The following is a 14,719-nucleotide window of genomic DNA, read 5'->3' as shown; positions in this document are numbered from 1 at the left end:
GTAGACAAATACATGAGCTGTGCTCCAAAACCCAGTGAGCTGCCTACTCGGACAGCATTTTAAGTTGATTTTAAGCAAAGACCATATAATTATGCATGATTATGCTACCGTTTAAGTTTCCTCATTTTAGCTGTATTCTAAACCAAGATTGCAAGTATTCTTTGCAATGAAATGCAATGAAAAATATATCCACAATAGCTGAAAAAAAAAAAACCTTCACAGAAGAGTTAAAAAATATATATAACAAGCAGTAATGAAATAAAACAAAAATAAATAAAAAAAATAAAAAAATTATATTATATGAAAAATTTAAAATAGATAAAATATAAATAAATAATAAAATAAAATGAAAATAAATAAAAACAATAAAAAGTATAAGATGACAATAAAATAAAATAATAAAAAAATAAATATATTAAATGACTGAATATAGAACTGTATACAGATTCGCTGCTTTGACTTCTATTTAAACCAAATTTTAACAACCCCAAAGTCATATTTGTGATTTAAAATGCCACACCACATCCTCACAGCACATAAACTACAACTAATATGATTTAACTGCATAATCAGGGTGCATTTGGGGATGCAAGCATAAATATCAGAAGTTAAACACTAACTAAACACTTCCACCAAGTACTGTACATTTCCAAAGTAGGACAGAATTATTACACACATTAACTAAGAAAGATGAAAACTTCTATAAAAAATAAAAATAAAAAATTATTTAAGGCAGATTGGGGCAAAGAAGCTGAAATTTAGATCTCAAACTGACATTCACAAACTTTAATTCCATTACCTTCCGGAAATACCTACCTACCAAAAAGCAGCTATTAACTTTGCATTTCTACACACTTCATCTCTTCATATAAAATCAGATGACAGTGCAAAAGAAAAAAGAAGAAGAAAAGATAATAATACCATTTGGAATAAGATTTCACACCTACCTAGATGGAAATTTACATTTTTAAAAGTACCCTTAAAATGACATTAAAAAAGAGAGGAGTTAAGCAAGTACAAAGTTAAAGTTGCAACTAAGACCTCTCCAAAACAACACTGTCATGTGACATGAGACAGAGAGAGAGAGGGCCTTCAACAGCAGTCAGAGACAAGTGTGACATTTCAGGATTCATATCTGTCGGAACATTGCATAAAATAAATTGATCTTCAGTGCTTTAGTAACGTAATATAAACCAAACTCAAAAATATATAAAATCTATTAATAATTCAATATAATTCTCCAGCATGCCTGCGAGCGATCTGTTTGTGGCTCATCACGGTGGTGGTGACCCGTCAGAAACACATGCTGCTCATTCCACAACAATCCCAGCGAGAACAGCATCAACTAAACCAACCACAGAAACATACATCACTCACAAAACACTGCAGCAATAAATGAGAACTCCTGCAACAACAAACTGAATCATGCAGAAAATCTCCCCAAACCACTTACTTTAAAGAAATCGCTGCCTTATGAATTTACATAAATGAGATACTGTGTGAGCCTATTTATTAGTCAAAATAAGACCTTTTAAGACTTAAAAGATATAAAAATACATTTAAGGACTTAAAAACCCTCATCAACTCAACTGAATGATAAATCCAGGTAAAAGCTTTTTTTTTTTTGGCTTAAAAATGATGATTTTCACACAGGAATTATAATTTAGACCAAACATCAATTTTACTAACTTAAAAAATTAATTAATTAAAAGCACATTAAGATGTTTATGTGAAAACTACAACAACAAAACTACAAAAATCAAGTTTGTAATAATCAGGGAATGTTTTACACTAAATTAATTATTGGGCAATTAATATCCAATAGATTTATAAATAATTTAATAAAATGGCTGATTCAACTTTGGATACCTGCAATATTAAAAAATGTAATATTTAATAAAATATTAAATATAAACAATAATAAATTTAATAATTTAATAATAATTTTAAAAAAATTATTGAAGGATTTTTAGAAAGTGAATTGAAGACACTTTAGGATCTGTAGACATTACGGTATTTCTAAATATCTTTATATTTCTAAACTTATTTACCCAGTTTTACAAAGTTGTATTATCCAGAAGCACACAATTGTATCATACAGAAAACTGCATTACCAGCTTTTGATTTTACCAGACGAAACAACAAAAAGTGCCTTTTACTTTCATTTAAATTGATAAAATGACAAATACTGCATAAAGCTGATGAAGCAACAGATATAAAACTGATAAATATTACATATATTCTCTTTAATCTCTTCTCTAATAAAAGAATTAGTTTAAAATCATTTTACATGCATCAAACTGCAATAAACAAACTTCTCAAAAGAGTTTCATGTCAACTACCCTTAAATATCAGTCTAGAAATGCAAATCACACATACTGGAGAAAACACTGCATACGATCAAGTTTTAGAAGTCAAAAAACGATCACAGATCTCTGCCAGGCTTGTTAAAGAAAGTGTTCTGACCTTTCCGCTCCGAGCGCTTCTTGCGTCGCCGCTTGAATCGGGTCCTAACGAGGCAGTAGTAGGCGCCCAGGCAGTGCGCGGCGTCCACGACCAGGGCCATAGCTGCTTGACCCGGACGCAGGAAGCTACCTGACTGCACTGTTCTGTGTTTCTGAGACACTCAGTGAAGGTGTGCACCGCCAGCCCCCTTCCCTCGCTCCACACTTTCAGCTCTACCACACACACACACACACACACACACACATGCGTGGTCTCCTCCCCCTCCTCTGCTTTTGATACTTGGTGAGAGGAGAGAGAGAAGCAGGAAGCTCAGAAGAGAGGACACTGGCAGAGCTTCACAAGGCTAGACCGAGTAAACACAGACCGCTGGAGAGTTTGTGCTGGATTTGTTTCCTCACTTCCCTTCTCGATCACGTATCCTGCTATTTTACCTGAGGCAAGAGCAGTCTGCTCCCGTCAGTCCAGTCCATGACATCATGGCAACTTCAGCCAATTAAAAGCCTGGGTTCACATGGCCAAAAACAACATGTTTCCTCCCCTGACATCCTTTCTTCAAGACTACTTTCTTTGCCAAGAAACTGCTTTTATTTCACATTTCAGTTCTTGTTCTGCTGCAGTACACCCTGCAATGCAATGCGAATAAGACAGGCTTATTATAGTTAACTAAAACCATAAAAAAAGTATGCCATACTTGAAATAACTTCAACGATGTATTAAATGTAATAACGATGTATTAAAATAAGAAACTTTAGATGAAATAAAAAAAAAATATAAACATAATAGAAAATTGTATATATATATTTATATATACATATATATATATATATATATATATACACACATATATATACATACATATATATTTATAAAATTTTTAGTAGCTAAGATTGTAAAACAAGAAGACATCAGAGATTTAATACATTCCCGCTCACTTTCAGCTGTGTTAAAGCTGTTTTTTCCCCACCCATATGTCTAATACGTAATAGGAAACAGTCATCCTTGCGTGCTTTGAGCAAATATTTGATGTTGGGCTACAGCGAAATCTGTTAAAAAGAAAAAAACAAATCCAAGATTTCCAAAGTCAGTGGCTAAAAAGGATCTTAGAAATTCAGTTTTAAACCAGCCATGATCACTAGAATATTAAATGCAATTGCTGTTTAGTGCAATGAATGAAGTATTTAAACATGAAGCAGTCTGGATCTGCTCACTGGCTCATGTTCAGTTTCAGTCTGAAAATCTGGAAGAAACTCTAGCGCCATCATGAGGACAATGCAAACCATTGCACCTCATCCAGTACTTTTACAAAACAGAAAACGCTCAATTCACAACTATTTAAAATAAAAATAGCAATCATCAAGATTTTAGTACACTAACATTATACATCTATAAACAGACCCGAGATCCTCAAAAGCCTTTAAAATTACAGTAACACAATTACTATAGTCCTTCAGCATCACTGTAATGAAGAAAATACTGAACTGATACTGATAAGGAGTGTTTTTAAAAGCAATAAAGGTGCAAATCTGATGTTCTTTAATCAGAAAATAATTAAATAATGTTATATAACTGTCAAATAACTCAACGATTAACATCATGAAACAGTAGCTAAAAAATAAAAAAGAAGAATAAGAAAAAAGCACACAACTGTGTTTTCAGACCTTCTGATGCAAAATCTCGGTACCAACTGTAAAGATTGCAAATCTTATAGAATAAAGTTTTTTTTTTAAGTATTTTTTTTTTAAGACTCTGTGCATAAAAGGCAAGATGCTAGCTGCTCTGTAGACTGGAATCATCTATCCAGTAATGTAGCAGGTTGACACAACAGAACACAGAAGACTGTGTGAATGAATCAAAGATGTCACTAGGGTCAAAGCAGCTCTCCAGCGCCTCTAATGGAACTACAGGACTACTGCAAACACTTTCAAGCATGCAATGACTGTGAATAAAAACAAACAAGCAAAACGAGTAAGCACACTACAGACACCTCATCAGAGCAAGGTTGTATTAAACTGAACACAAGTGGCATTACATTTATAATTACAGTTTAAAATATATTAAAATAGAAAACAGTTCTTTCACAATATTACAATTACACTTTACTGTATTTTTGATCAAAATAATTGAGCCTTGGTAAGAGACAAGTGAGTTTTTGCACACGCACACACACACACACACACACACACACACACAACCTTCCTGGATTGATTCATAGAAAAAAATATATATATAGCCAAAATGATTGCACAGTTACATTCCTTTCTGTAGCTCAAACAGTAGAGCAGGGCACTAAAAATGACAAGGTCATGGGTTTGATTCCCAGGGAAAGCAAAAACTGACCAAATTTGTCCCTTGAATGCAATTTAAGTGTCTGCCAAATGCAAACATGTAAATATTGCAAAACCCCAGATAAAGATACACACCTGGGTTTCCACTGGCTGTCAGAGCTGGACTACTGCTTGATCACCCAACCTGTATAGACACAAGAAAGAAAACAGAAATAAAGAACTTAATAGCAAATATCAGTATAACACGATGCATTTTCAGATCTACCACAATGGTACATATCTACCTATTCCACAACATCCCTTCACAAACACATTATCCACTCGTATACTGCCAGTAGAGTTTAGATGTAATCTCCAGCTACTGCAGATTTCGTTTCAATCCCCTGTCACGTCACCAACTTTCCAAGTTAGCAAGAGTCTCCAAACTTTCACCTGCAGGTGAACGCCACAAAACATGACCCAACGGCTGTGCTAAACGCATCAGGTGACGTGTCGTGAGCATGAAAACAATATAACCTCCGCTATAAATGTGTCTCATAAAAGTGAAAGAGGAAAAATAAGAGTCTCTCTTTCCAAAGTCGAGAATGGAGTCAGAAGGGAGTGAAGGAGATGCAAAAGGAGGCAAAGAAAAGAAATATGAGTGATAATCACACAATAATAGCCATATGTACAACCAGAGACACAAAAAGGAAAGCAATTCCCTCATTTGAGTTCCTTATATCACAGTTTGTATCAGTGTTTTTCTATTTCACCTTTCTTCATGATTGCATGCAAACTAAAGTGATAGTTTATCACTGAAAATTTGCCTAATGCATTTTTGACTGATTCTTTACAAAAAAACTGCAAGAGTTATTTTCCTGTAAATTGGACTGCAGGTCCTACACTTGAAAGACATAATTCTCCCAAATATACAAATTCGGTCATCATTTAATCACCCAGATGTCATTCCAAATCTGTATGAATTTCTTTCGTCTGTGGAAAACGAAAAGATATTCTGAAAATGGCTCTGTTTTTGCCAAAAACAATATAAGTTAATGGGGTCTAATGTTATTTTGAAGCCAAATTTCTTCAAAATATAACTTTTTTTGTGTGTTATGCAGACTTATTTGCAGACAGGACAGTGAAATGATGCCAGAATTTTCATTTTTGGGTGATTTATATCTTTAAGCTGTGGAAACACTGTAGTCCAATTCGTAGGCAAATAACGCTAACCTGGTTCTTGTGAAGAATCAGTCAATAAAATGCATACATTTTCAGGTTGATCACTTTCATAAAAAAATAAAAAAAATCTGCGAACTCTCAGCTTAGCAATCTGAATCATTCTAACAAGTTACTGAATTTGTCAAAATAAAAATGAATACCTCATGGTCTGACCAATCTCAATGAGTATTCAGTGAAGAATTCAAGGAAAGTGAACAAGAACTGAGGTTTTCAAAAACGACAGAAAAAGTTTCCTTTTAAATGAAAAGCTCAGATTCAGAAAGCGAGCTGTAAAGCATATGAATCACATCTTTCACTTATGGCCAGCTGAGTTCAGCGTAGATTGAAGAGAAGCACTCAGTATCTTTCTGAAGCTACCGTCAAAGAGAACAGGTCAGCCCACTGGGAAACTAGTAAGAAAGTACAGACGAAAAGTGAGCCTTGAACTTTCTACGGTCAGTTGCAGTCTGCAGTTTCTTTCCAAGAAACATGTCTGAGATGTTTTAAAAGTACTGCCATTTTAGGTCTTCTTTAAGCTGTGTTCAAGTTTAAAAAAAAAAAATCATTAGTTATCAAGCAAAAAGTAGGAAACATAGATTGCATCATATCAGTCTTTTCTATAAATTACACATTAACTGAGCATCTTAATTCTAACACTCAAAATAATCTTAAAGAAATTTGTTGGATCAACTATAAATCGTGTGGCTCAAATGGTGATAAAGTAAAGCCACTTTGGAAAAAAGCGCCTGCTAAATTAATGCATTTATAATCCCAAAACAATATTTTAGTCCATAAAAAAAAAAAATAATAATAGTAATAATATATATATATATATATATATATATATATAAATCACATTATTTAAAATAGTTTCTGATCTAACCGCCATTAGATACCAGAAATGACAGACCAAGCGGTGAGAACAGTATTTGTGTCACAGGGTGGCACTGTTGCCCTTTTCTTTCTGGTATTTCCCAAATCGTTTCTGCACATATAAATCTAAACAAGCTTCTACTACTTTCACAGAGAATATCAAAATCAAACTCATCATGCTGTTATAAGCCAGAGAGCAGCCACGCAATGCACCGCAATCCACAATTTAGATTATTGTGTGACCACAGTTAAAATGTTCAGCGGGGATCTTTAACCAGAGTGTCAGACGACAGGCTCCTCGGTCAGACTAAATGGGTTGCGAGAGTCACGCATGTTTGGATCCGAGGGCCTGAACTAGCTGTAGAGGACAAAAGGCTAATTGCAGATACACTCTTAATTACAACGATAAAATTACTCCTCCGTCAACCCTTGCCTTCTATCAGTGTTCTAAGAAAAGAGACAATAACGAGCTCTAACTGTCCTGTATGCTCACTTTTCTTCTTGTGAAGCTTTGCAGGAATAGTTCACATAAAGAAGGAACTTCCCATTCAACAGAGCTCTCAGTTACTTTTTTGGCACATGCAATTTTAGCAGGTAAAAAACATCTCAGCCAATTACAAGCCTTCTCAATTTTTGAGTATCGCACGCACATGCTAAGTGGTTTAATAAATCACATTCCTTTGGCATGTCTTCTACAGTATTCGACTGTCTCAAGTTAAAAAAAGACCAGATGAGGACGGTTTTAATGCTGCCAAAGAAACTGAGAGAAATGCTAAGTAATCACCATTGCCATTTTCAGTTAAAACAAAGCGCAGGAATTCAATAAAAGAATACATAAATCACACCTTTAGACCGAACAGAGAGTTCTCTAAGAGAGAATAAAAAATACAGATAAAGGAATGAGGAGTCCCTGCCAACAACAGACAGTTTAGGTGAGAAATCAGTCTGGGTTGAAACGGTTCCCATAAAACAAGAACCGTACGGTTTGCAAACTACAGTTTGATACATGTCATTGCCAGGGTACATCTAATGTTTAACCTCCTGAGTAATAAAGGGCGTCTATTTTTGAAACTAATTACAGTGATTCTCTCTACTGCAGAGGTTCTGTACAGTACAGAGAGGAAATGAACTCAGTTGTAACAATGAGAAAAACAAGGTAGCCAATAGTCTTGTTGGGCGAATGCTCCAACACACATCGCGGTTATGCTTTCGGAAACCCAAGCTGAATGCCAGCTCTTTCCCACAATAATTCCTGTCTGCTCTAGATCCAAAATAATCCAAATTATAGTGAAAAAAGCTAAAGCAAAAATTGTCTTTAATTTCATAATGTAAAAGATAAAATGAAAACAGACTTAAAGAAATAATACAATTTACTATTGTATAATATTTAGTATTAGAGATTGACCGATATGGGTTTTTCTACAGCCGATGCCGATGTTTAGAGGTTTGCATTTGCATGCTAAAATGTCACACTAATAATAAGTGGATGCACAACATTTCTAAACTTATCATCATTTATTGAGCACTGACTTGAACCATCTCTCGAATCATCATTTTGTGCACTGCACGGTATTAAAATAAAAAAAAAATTATCCAAAGTTAACCAAACAAATCAATAAACTGACCAAGTATTAAATATATAAAACAGGTTATATATATATATCAAGTCAATCATTTACATAAAAGTTTTAGAGCATTTATCAAGTTTTTTGGAGCATAAATGTAAACTTAAATATACATTTAAATAAATACAATTTTAGAAATAAAAATAAATTAAACTGAAAAATATAAAAAATTTAATATATAAAAAATAAATAACAGTAGTGCTGCAAACACACTAGCAACCAGCAACATTTGTGTTTGGTATAAATGACACAGAACATCTAAAGTGCATTCTAATTTTAAACTTACATTGCAGTCTGTTCATTATTAAAATAAAGTACACTCAACCAAACATATAAAAGGTTACACTGGTCAGTTTAAATAGACCGTAGTATACCGGTCCACTCTGGTGTTATGCCAAGGACATTTTTGCTCATGTGAAGAGGATGATCTTTTCCGTCTAGTTTACATAAAAAAAAAATATTATAGTTTAACATTCAGATTAGTGCTGTCAATCGATTAAAAACTTTAACTAGATTAATCACACATTTTTTCTGTGATTAATCGCAATTAATTGCAATAAAAAAAGAAATGTTTTTGTACGTTTTTAATATATTTTTTAATGTAATAATTTCACAGTTAAATTTAAATACTTGTTTAAATGACATCTTTTTATGAATGAAGGCCAGTATTACTGATATTAATACAGCTACTGATTTTTTTTTTTTTTTTTTTTTACATTTATTATTAGGCTTCAAAAATATAACAGTTTTTAATTTAAGTAAACTTAAAACAATGCTATAAACCATAAACCCATAATAAATGTCATGTTTACTCCTGCCCTTCCTGTCTTAACAGTTAGGAAATATACAGAAATTTAATAAAGTTATCAAAGTTATATGCAGTCTGCACTGCATAAACTATAAATTAAATAGTTAATCCTTATTAAAGCTACAAAAGTTATTTAGTCAAGAGCAGCGAGTTATTTTCTCTGTTCCCTTTGTTCTTTAACTTTACTGACAGGAAGCTTTATTGGCTGCTGTCCCTTTAAGAGCAGACAGACACGCGGATCTCACCGTTTATATACTGTCAATGGATCTCGCCTCATTCTCTCACAACTCTTTTTGTTCATTTTAGACTTTATATAAATCATTTAAGATTGCTCTTATGAGGATAATCGACAAAACTGGCACTTTGGGATGTTTATTGTTAGTTCAAGAGAACTGGATTCTGGCGCCCTGTCTATGCATTGTGTGTGTGTGTGTGTGTGTGTGTGTACGTGTGTCACATAAGGGCATTCACAGACAGCGCATTCTCTTTTGTCTTGCCGTGCTTGAAATGTTTAAAAGCATTTAAATGAATAAGAGCGTGATCATATAATGTAAAGCTAGCCAACGGATGGCAGAAAATACGGATGCTGCGTTAATTGCGTTAAATATTTTGACACGTTAAACCAGACAAACATTAATCGCATGCGTTAACGCGTTGACAGCACTAATTCAGATACATTGCGAATATGGAAACATTTGGATATGTGCAGAACGAGACGTGAGCAATAACCTCCAAATACATATAGTCAAACCCGCGCTCGCTCGTCCTCGTATGGATCGGATCATTTTTCGGATCAGAAAAAAAAAAAAAAGAAAAAAAAGGCCAAGACAAATAAACATACGTTTTGTCTTTTTTTATTAACATTAAATTATTAAATTAAAATATATGAAATCAACTTAAAGTGCACATGGCTTAATATCTTATTTTTAACATAATAGCCGGACTTCTCATCTCCCAGTCTGCTGTAATGAAGTGAGTAGTTATCGTCACAAAGCTCTCCGTCCCCCTGGACATCCACCCTTCTGTTGTGAGCGCATCAGAGGATGCTCGGGATAGTTCATCCACAACTTTTTTCTTCTCCTGTTCATAAAGATCTGGCACAATCTTTTCGCTGAAGTGGGTGCGAGACTGGATGTCGTAACGTGGCTCTACGCACCGTCACGGTTTTACACTCTAACCTCTTTCCTTCATCATTATATCTGACAGGGAAGCCAAAATGCGCGGGGCGTTCAAGCTTCTCCATTCCTCCGCTCGCCATGACCACTGAGTGTGGACAGAACATGCGCAACTTTTTTTTTTTTTTTTCATAAATCAATCCGCGGGTCACGTGTGTGCCGAACCAAAGAAATTGATCAGACTGATTGAAACATACAGAAGGGAACTTCTATTGTATGTGCTAGAGACTACATGGAGGTGAAGGCTGCCAAGAAGATGCTACAGCAGAGTGCACATGGAACGCAGAGAAGAACAGAGGCATTCTCGCTGTCAGTCATCACCAGACTCTGAGAACTTCCTCATCAGGGCGACAGAAAGATCCTCATGAACATGACATGAAAAATATAGAGCCATTTGATGGTGAAAAAGACATGAGGGGAAAATTACTGCTGCTGCCCCAAGTGTGAACTTCCGACAGCAGAGTCGGTAGGATATAAACATTTTTTTTAAGATGCCTGGCTAGTATCCTCACCATCCTGGTTTGTACAGTTATCTAAAGTTAAAGCAGCATATACAAGCAAGACATAAACATTGCAAATATAGCCTACACCAGAGATGTGTAAACACTTGGTCAAAGTGTACCTTGTAAACTAGCTCCTCTGTAACATCAACAATATTGGCTCCTGTGGTGGGAGTGCAGGTATCATGGGGCATAGTAAACTTGTAGGGTATTGCTCAGTGTGTGCAAAGCAGAGGAGAAAACCAATACCATTCACAGACGTATGACCTTCTCTTATTCTCCAGTTACACCACAAGGGATCGAAAGCTTCGGCCCATTAGCAAGAATCATTAACACAAGTCTAAGTGCAAGTGGTCTAACACAACAACAGCTCTGTTGTAGACTCACTGGCTCCAAAGTAGGATAAGCTGTTCTGGTCCTGATAAAACAAGGCAGAGGAAGAAAACACACACACACCTTCTGTGGCTTGAGTACCATTGCTGGTGACTGTGTGAGTTCTTGGCAAGGTGTCCACTTGGTAGTTCACGTCTGACTGTACATTGCAGGACTGGGCACGAGAATAATGCTTTGCTGTTTCTCATTAGGAAAAACAACATTCCCTGGTTTCTAATAAGACGTGAACATTTTCTCAAATGCTGACTGAATCAACACTGTCAACTCCCACAGAAGCTCCAGAATGGAGGTTGCGACAACCAGAGCAAAGCAGTGGAATAGGTCTCAGTGTGGAATGTCACTTAAGGCCATGTTTAATCTCCTTCCAGAGACCTACAAATACATATCCATTCTTGCACCTCCACTCTTTACTTAAACTTGACAGATTCGGGTTGTTTGTATGCGTGTGTTTTCGTATTCCCTGGGGCTTGCTATTTGGGTCAACACTCCAGGGAGAAGCAAGGATAGTGTGCAGAAACCAGCTGGCTGACACAGCTGGAGCTCATGGAACCTACCAAGTGACACCTGCAGTTCTGAGGCCAAGGGTGTGTACCCAACTTTACCACCTGGACACTGATCAGGCCTTCGGGTCAGTGAGAAAACTCAAGAGAAGACCCTTAAAACTAAGAGGGTGGCCTGTCAAATATGCTTTGAGCATAGCACTGTGGTACGGCTATTGCTAAACTTTTCCTAAGCCTCAGAGGGTGGCCTTGTACTGTGAAAAATGATGATGACGCAGTGCAGCTTGTACCCAAGAAAAAAGTCTCCCAGGCCAGGACAAACGAGGGAAGTACCATAACCCCCACACAAACACTCAGCTCCAACAAAGCCTGCTCTGTAAATTCATCAATAAGGCTAAACCTGTTTCTATTGAGCTTTGAGTTTTTCTCTTTGGCAGAAACCGAAACCCAGTGATTACCGAGGTCCAGCACCAACCCGTGACAATCCAGAGTAGTTACACCTCTGAGGATAAGATCTTTCACAACACTCTTGACCGCTCTTGTTGGAGCAGCAGAACAATGCCCCTGAGTTTTTTTCCCACGCAGGATCTCCTGAGGTACTCCAGCTTGTGTTACAGCAGTTGTGTTTAAGTAGGCCACGAGTGTCTAAAAGAGGGACTGAAAGAGTAAGCTAGGAGGATCTCACACTGCGCTCACACAAATCAGATCAATCATAAGCATACAGCAACCATTGTCCCAATGAAACAGAACCTTTAGATGATGAGAGAGCAGGTGATCATACAACAGCTCACAAAAGAGAAAACAGAAAGCTATCTCTCTTTTCCGATAAGAACCATTTCAGGTCTTGGAGTCTCTACTATCAAATGGATAGGTTGAATCAGGTGTGTTTGATTAGGGGGACAGTGTGTAGTGTTGATGGGACTGCAGGATCAAGGTTGAGGAAACTTTTCCAGTCCCAATCTAACTGGCTAAAAAAAGTTTTAATACTACTAAAGCCTGACGTTAACTCTATAGATCAAAGTAAGGCAAGAACTCTCAATATTATTTATAAAAGACTACTGCATTAGGTAAAGAGAAAAAGGAAGGAAACCTTTGAATGGTGATGACTGCAGTCTGTAGAGGAAGGCGTAGTTTAAAGCTGGCTGCTGGTCTGCCCAGCATCCATCTCTCAATCAGTGGGCGTACTCCAAAGCAAACAGCCATTTCCGCTGAATATGGAAGTAAAGGCTGCTCGTAATTCCTCTATAGCATCATGGGGGAAGGGACAGTCTGTGGCTGCTGTATGAGACCCTGTTCTCCATCCCATCTGCTTCAATCTTAATCTCACAGCGATAAGACAAGCTTCCCTCCATCCAACATCAACATCAGGCTGTGTTCTTATCTGTCTCTAGCCCAACACTATACAATATCTGGCCATCTACGCTACCCCCAGATGCAGCAAGCCAAACCCAGGCAACTGTTCGCCTGACAGAAAGACTGATATCCACAAAGGGTTCATCCTATCTGCTGTATATCATTACACAGGAATTATGTTTAGAGAAAACCTCATTAACCCCACCTGCAATTCAGTGACACTAAAAACCCAGAGGAAGAAAAAAAAAAGTACTGGTGGTGGTAAATTGCTTCAAAGGACCCATAAAAAATCAGATCAATCATTAGCATACAGCAACCATCGTCCCAATGAAACACAACCTTCAAATGATGAGGGATCAAGTGATCATAGAAAAGCACACAAAAGAGAAACCAGAAAGCCTGCTTGTGTTTGCACTGCGTTGCCAACATTTATTTTCTACAGGGTTGTTTATTTTTCTTGCGACTGTACAATGAGGGTTTTGGCATCGTTGGCACTGCAGCAAGTCGCTGTTCTCCTGCACCCTTGAGCAGTCATTAAATGTATAAAAGTCCCATATTCATGTTTTACAGAACTCTTTGATTACATGCTGCTCTTGCTCTCGGAGTCTCTCTGAAATATTTACAAGCTCGTTGAGATGTCAGAAGGCAAGGGGCCTTTATTTTAATTCTAGTTTTCAGTAGCAAGTCACAAATGCTTTGAAAAAACTGCTGCAGTGAGCCAACGGGATGAGGTTACATAATAAATCTGTGCGCAAGAGTACATGACTGTACAACCAGAGAACTCAGGGTACCAGGACTCATTCAGGGCATTTTAATATGGTCAAGGATATGTGAAGCATGGTTAGGCATAAGAAAAAATGGTACACTTTTAATTTAATTTTGACTTTGAATTGAGCAACCCACAGGAAGCTACTTTGGAAAGACAGGAAGAGGAATTTAAAATATAAGAACTGGCTCGCTTTCATCATTTGGATTTGAAATTTAATTGGCGACAACTGCAAAATTCATCACAACAAATGCATTCTGGGAAATTAAATCAATTTATCTATCCATCCATCTATCTGCAAGGCCTATAAACACTTGAACTTTAAGGCTTTTTAAATTTTGCTAAACTTTCAAACAAGTCTGTCAAGTCAACATTCATAATCTGTATTCACAACCTTTGCTTTTCCAGTTAAATGTCAATTAATTTTCCTTACATTAATATTTAAATTGCAATTCTGCATCCTGCATGCTACCTCAAATTCAATTCAAATTCAGAAGTTTTTAAAGTATATACAAAAATCTGATAATCAGAACATAATATTTTCATACTTTTAGCAATATTACAAATGTATTCTCTTTAAATCCGCTACCAAAGGTCCAAAGGAAATGGAATAAGTCCATCTAGGCCTAGAAAACTCGTAGCCAACTTCACAAAGTAATTTAGTCATGTAACCCAAACTCACAGAAACAAACAACATGCTTTGCTACTCCTGAAAATCAATATTCAGTGTTCATATTTTACATTCAAGGCATCACCAATAGATTGGCAACATAAT

The 14,719-nt window shown here is 36.3% G+C and overlaps 1 protein-coding gene across 1 annotated transcript in view; it reads right to left on the bottom strand.

Moving 5' to 3' along the window:
* The window catches only part of adarb1b (adenosine deaminase RNA specific B1b), a 139,487-nt gene that overhangs the window by 48,906 nt on the left and 75,862 nt on the right, over positions 1-14,719 (bottom strand). The window contains exon 3 of the mRNA XM_059562484.1: positions 4,887-4,935. The gene's annotated coding sequence lies outside the window, so the exon portion shown is untranslated. The remainder of the gene's footprint in view (positions 1-4,886; positions 4,936-14,719) is intronic.

The sequence above is a fragment of the Carassius carassius genome, chromosome 11 (assembly GCF_963082965.1).
Source record: "Carassius carassius chromosome 11, fCarCar2.1, whole genome shotgun sequence".
NCBI classification, from domain to species: Eukaryota; Metazoa; Chordata; class Actinopteri; order Cypriniformes; family Cyprinidae; genus Carassius; species Carassius carassius.
This window is presented reverse-complemented; position numbering and strand designations above follow the sequence as displayed.